The sequence below is a fragment of the Lactuca saligna genome, chromosome 4, assembly GCF_052625555.1.
Source record: "Lactuca saligna cultivar CGN05327 chromosome 4, ASM5262555v1, whole genome shotgun sequence".
Taxonomy (NCBI): Eukaryota; Viridiplantae; Streptophyta; class Magnoliopsida; order Asterales; family Asteraceae; genus Lactuca; species Lactuca saligna.
In genome coordinates this window covers 286,640,899-286,647,344 of record NC_136420.1, presented here as the reverse complement: position 1 = coordinate 286,647,344, position 6,446 = coordinate 286,640,899, and positions in this window count along the sequence as shown.

Genomic DNA, 6,446 nt, shown 5'->3' with positions numbered 1-6,446 from the left:
TCTCATTTGGGTGATTTACTAAGGACTCAATCAATCAACTAACTTGAATTTGTTTCTCCCGGTTTGTAGATGTCTAAGTTCGACAACTATGGTCTTCCCAAATCCCATGGAACAAGCATTCCACATGAAGATTGTATTCCACGATTCGATCGAGGAACAAGAAATCATGCTTCACTTCCTCCACCTCCTCCAATTGTTCTCCCTAACCCACAAGATCGAAGAATTGAAAGGTTCAATATCACTAAAGCCCTATTGGAAATAAAACATGAAGATGGTATATCCGTGTGTGCCCACGTTCTAGGAATGAAATCACACATTGATAGGTTGATAATGTTGGGTGTGTCATTCCCAGATGAGTTGGCTGTGAATTGGGTTTTGCAGTCACTTCCTGAGTCATATAATGAGTTCAAAAGAAAGTATTATATGATGGATCATGACGACAACCTCATTAACCTAACTTACATGCTCATTGCTGTTGAATCAGAAATGATTTGGCGAAACAACGGGCGTATTTGTTGGGAAAGTCAACCGACCATGCTTCCGAGGACATTCTAGGAGAACCGACCTGCGTTTGCTGCCAAAAGAAAGGGCGTTGGATACAAGTCTGCCCAAAGAGCCTGAAGAGTCCAGAAGATGGCAGAGTCAAAGTGTATGGTTGCGCTTCAGGCAAAATCCACTATCTAACTCGATTAAGTTCCTATTCGTTGATTCATGATACATAATGTGATAAGATTGCATTTGAATGTTTTGTAGGATCGATGAAAGGAGAGGAAGCTGATGGGTTTTGAGCATTCTAACACTTCCTAAGTGTACATGCAACCCTAATAACCTTGGATCTATGTTTGTCTAATTGTCATGCAAAGTTGAATTCCAAGGTTATATTCCTATCTAGCATACATGGGGAACAATTTTAACATAAAGTATAGATAGAATAACTTACCTTGTTGTTGTTTGTGTTCCTTGAAACCTTGTGAGCCTAGCACCCCAAGTGTGATGCCTCAAATGCTTCACACAACACCAAATGCTCTTGGAAGAACTTATAAGAGAATACTCACTTCTCAAAATCGGCCAAGCCCTCTTGATTCTTAGTGTAGCCGATTTTGGGTGGAGGATATGTTACTTATATAGTGTTGACACATCTAGGGTTAAACCCTAATGTGTCATGACTCTTCATTTCCATGATCCATGGGTTTGTAACTCCCATGGAGCATCCATGGAGCATCCTATGGGTGGAACCCAACTTGATGGTCCATGGAGCCTTTTAGCCCACTATACAAGATATGGATGATTTACTTAATCAACCCATATATTTAATTAGTTATCTTTTGATCACTTAATTAATTCTAAATTAATTCTTGATCAAACTAATCAAATAATATTATTAATATATTAGAACTTATAATATATTAATAATCTCCAAGTATTATTTCTCTCATTTAGTCTATCCAATTGCATGGTGCCATGCAACCCAAATGGACCATGCCGGGTCGGGTCAAGTACATACCAGAAATAGTTATGGACTTAGACACCTTATCCAACAGTCTCCCACTTGGATAAGTCTAATAACTATAACTGCAAGTATGACTTCAGGAATCGATCGGCAATCGTAGCTCTTTACAAGGTTTCTCGAAACTGAGAAGATGATGGTACGCCATTTAAGATAAGTGATCATATAATCCTCTGTTCTAGATATCAGTCGGACAAATACATGGAACAATGTCTTACTTATTGTCCAACATTTGTTTCCCGATTTCCGATTTGTTTGACAAAGAACTTTATTGAACACATCAATTTAGTTCTGACCGGGCCCGGTACATAGGTCAAAACAAAATCATCGAGGGGCCCAGATATCAGCTTCTAATCCAAGAAGGAACAGATAAACTTCGACTCATATGTTTGTTCTACTGCTCATTGAATTACACACAAGAGCACGATTTTATAACATCGAGTTACCAATGCGTTTTTCGTACAATCAATGCATAACCAACTTGTAAGTAACAAATCATATCTCTAGGTCTAAGGACTTATATGATATTACCGTCTCACGATCACTCGAGATGGAATTCCATGAAGTGATTCCAGTGAGCGTGGGTTGAGTCCAATGCTCAGAACTTATGAGCACTCATGATTGTTGTAGCCTTGTCCCAGACCTCTACAACCAAACATGACAGTCTTGATTCATACCTACTTCCGACATATGACCAACTGTGGAGGTTTGAATAATATGTTATACCAAACAAAATTATTCTGGAAGTCAAAACATGCAAAAGAAATATAGTAAACGATTGACAAGAGATAGCAACACTTTACTCATAAATAAAACACTTTTATTCATCATCAAATGTCAATTACACTTTACAAATTTCAAGATTATCTAACTACTAAATCTAATATCATCCTTCAGCCCTATGCTCCGAGCATGCTGGAGATGCTTAACCCGAGTCAGTCCCTTCGTGAGAGGATCTGCCGGATTCTCATTTGATGATACCCTCTTTGCCACGAGGATTCCTTCTTCGATCCGATGTCTGATGAAATGGTATTTTCTGTCAATGTGTCTGGATCTCCCGTGATCCCTTGGTTCCTTGGCTAAGGCAACAGCACTTTCACTATCACAGAAAATTTCCATCGGCTCTTTAATAGCTGGTACAACTCCAAGGTCTCCAATGAAGTTTTTCAGCCATAATGCCTCCTTTGCCGCTTCGCTAGCTGCAATATACTCTGATTCACAATTAGAATCTGCCACTGTCTCTTGCTTGGAACTCTTCCAAGAAATTGCTCCTCCATTTAGGGTAAAGACCCAGCCCGACTGAGAGCGGAAGTTATCCCTATCAGTCTGGAAGCTAGCATCACTATACCCTACAACTCTCAAGTCATCACTCCCACCGAGGGTAAGGACCCAGTCCTTAGTCCTTCTTAGGTACTTGAGAATAGTCTTTACCGCAGTCCAGTGTGCCTTGCCAGGGTTCCCCTGAAACCTGCTAACCATGCTCAAGGCAAAGGCTACATCAGGTCGAGTACACGTCATAGCATACATGATCGAACCTACAGCCGAAGCATAAGGTATTCGACTCATTTCTGCTATCTCAGCCTCAGTGCTAGGGCTTTGTGTCTTACTCAGTTTGGCGTTACTCTGGATGGGCAACTCTCCTTTCTTGGAGTCTTGCATTCTGAATCTTTTCAGAACCTTCTCCAAGTAGGTACTTTGACTAAGTCCAATTAGTCTTTTACTCCGATCTCTCAAGATCCTTATCCCCAAAATATAGGCAGCTTCACCAAGGTCCTTCATAGCGAAACACTTTCCAAGCCAGGACTTTACTTCCTGCAGGGTTGGAATGTCGTTTCCTATGAGTAGTATGTCATCCACATACAATACCAAAAAGCTAACTATACTCCCACTAGCCTTGACATATACACAAGATTCATCTTCACTCCTAGAAAAGCCAAATTCCTTGACCTTTTCATCAAAGCAAAGATTCCATCTGCGAGGTGCTTGCTTTAATCCATAAATGGATTTCTCAAGCTTACACACTCTATTAGGGTACTCGTTGCTGACAAAACCCTCTGGCTGACTCATGTAAACATCTTCAGCCAACTTCCCATTAAGGAAAGCGGTTTTGACATCCATTTGCCAAATTTCATAGTCATGAAATGCGGCTATGGCTAACAGAACCCGAATAGACTTAATCTTGGCTACCGGAGAAAAGGTCTCATCATAATCCACTCCAGGAATTTGAGAGAAGCCCTTTGCAACCAGTCTAGCCTTATAAGTGTGTACTTTACCATCCATGTCGGTCTTCTCTTTGAAGACCCATTTGCACCCTATAGTCTTTCGACCTGGTACATTCTCAACCAAGTTCCAAACTTGATTGTCATACATGGATTGTATCTCGCTATCCATAGCCTCTTTCCATTTAGCAGACTCGGGGCCTGCCATGGCTTCCTCGTAGCTGTTAGGGTCATCTTGACTTACTAGTGTCTCATCACTAATAAGTGTCTCACCTTCTGCAGTAATATGGAATCCATAGTAATGCTCAGGTGCACTCCTAACTCTCGTGGAACGCCTCAGAGGTACAGATTCGTCAATTGGCTCAACAGGAGTTTCCTCCTCAAGTTGAGGGCTAGAGCTTGAAGTTCCTTCACCACTTGACTCTTGAATTTCTTCAAGATCAACTTGCCTCCCACTGTCTCCTTGGCTTATAAACTCTCTTTCTCGAAAGACTCCTCTTCTTGCTACAAAGACCACATTGTCACTAGGTCTGTAGAAGAGGTAACCAAAGGATTGCTGTGGGTAGCCGATGAAAATACACCTCTCGCTTTGGGGTTCGAGCTTATCATGAGTCTCGCGTCTCACAAAAGCCTCGCAGCCCCAAATCTTGATGTGGTCTAGTTTAGGTACTTTACCAGTCCACATCTCGTGAGGAGTTTTGGCAACTTTCTTTGTAGGGACTAGATTAAGGATATGGGCGGCAGTCTCTAAGGCATACCCCCAGAATGAGATTGGTAGCGAAGCTCGACTCATCATGGAACGAACCATGTCCAAAAAGGTTCGATTATGCCTCTCAGCCACACCATTCAACTGCGGTGTCCTGGGAGGTGTCAATTGTGAGACAATCCCACATTCCTTTAAATAGTCGAGGAACTCTGAACTAAGATACTCACCACCTCGATCGGATCGAAGCATCTTAATGTTCCTGCCCAATTGATTCTCGACTTCCTGTTTAAATTCCTTAAACTTCTCGAAAGTCTCTGACTTATGCTTGATTAAGTAGACATATCCATATCTACTGTAATCATCAGTAAAAGTCAAATAATAACGATTAGCATCTCTTGTGGCATGTTTGAATGGTCCACACACATCCGTGTGTATAAGGTCCAACAAACCTTCACCCCTTTCACACGAGCCTGTGAAGGGTGACTTTGTCATTTTTCCAAGTAAGCATGATTCGCAACTATCATTTGACTTTAGGTCAAACGACTCCAAGACTCCATCCTTTTGGAGTTGGCCTATGCGTTTCTTGCTTATATGTCCAAGACGACAATGCCATAATGATGCTTTATCCAAGTTATTATTATTAGTAGAATCAATACACAAAACATTATTTCCTAAGTTATCTACAATAGATACAACTTCATACACACCATCACAAGGTAATGCTTTAAAATAAAGTACATTATTAAAGAAAGCATTAATCGAACCAACTTCATTATCAAACGAAAAGGTGAAACCTTGTTTGTACAATGCATGAAAGGAAATAATATTTCTTGCCATTTCTGGCGAATAACAACATTTATTCAAATCTAAATTTAACCCACTAGTTAGCGATAAAGTATAAACTCCAATCTTGGTGACAGGTGTAACTTTCCTATTCCCCATGATTAAGTTTATTCTTCCTTGCTCCACATTCTCACTTCTTCCTAGTCCCTGCAAGTCACAACAAATATGAATACCGCAACCTGTATCAAGGACCCAAGATTTCGAATGGGGTGAGTTATTAGAAATGATAGTGTAAATACCTGCATGGTTGGGTTTGACTTTCCCATCCTTCACATCCTGCTGGTACTTTGGGCAGTTCCGCTTCCAATGAACTTTTTCATGGCAATAGAAGCATTCAGCCTCTTTTGGGTCGGAAGAAGGAGTAATGAAACCTTTCTTGGTTCCACTTGAAGAAGAGCCATCAAGGGTCCGAGCCTTGGTACCCTTTGAAGATCTCTTTCTCTTCCTCCCTCGACTTTACCCGATTGCCAAGACCGGAGTTGAGTCTGGAGTAGGAGTGATAGCAACCGACTTCCCCTTAAGACCTGTTTCTGCGGTCTTGAGAAGTCCCTGAAGTTTGCTGAGGGTGACCTCTTCCTTGTTCATGTGATATGTCATGCGGAATTGATCAAAGCACGATGGTAAGGAGTGCAAAATGATATCTATTGCAAGCTCCTCAGGGAAGTTCACATTGAGCTTCAGCAGACGATCCACATACCTTTGCATTTTCTGCATGTGGCTCGTGACGGACTCTCCGTCCTTCATCATGGTTGTTTTCATGGAGCAGATGACTTCGTACCTCTCTTGTCGTGCACTTTGATGGTATCTTTCCATCAAATCTTGGTGCATTTCATAAGGGTAGAAATCTTCATAAGACTTTTGGAGTTCAGCTGTCATGGTGGCTAACATGATGCAAGCCACCTTGGTTGCATCTCTTTCATGAGTATGAAAGTCAGCGATCTCCTGGGGAGTTGCAGTGGACTCATCAATTTCCTTAAGCTCCTTGTCAAGGACATATTCTTTGTCCTCGTAGCGAGTAATCATCCTGATGTTTCTGATCCATTTATTGAAGTTGGATCCATCAAAGGTGACTTTTCCGCACAAACTCATAAGAGTAAAGGAGCCATTAGGATTCGAGCCAGAAGCATTATTTGAAGACATCTGAAAAAGAAGAACAAGTTTAGTTTAGATT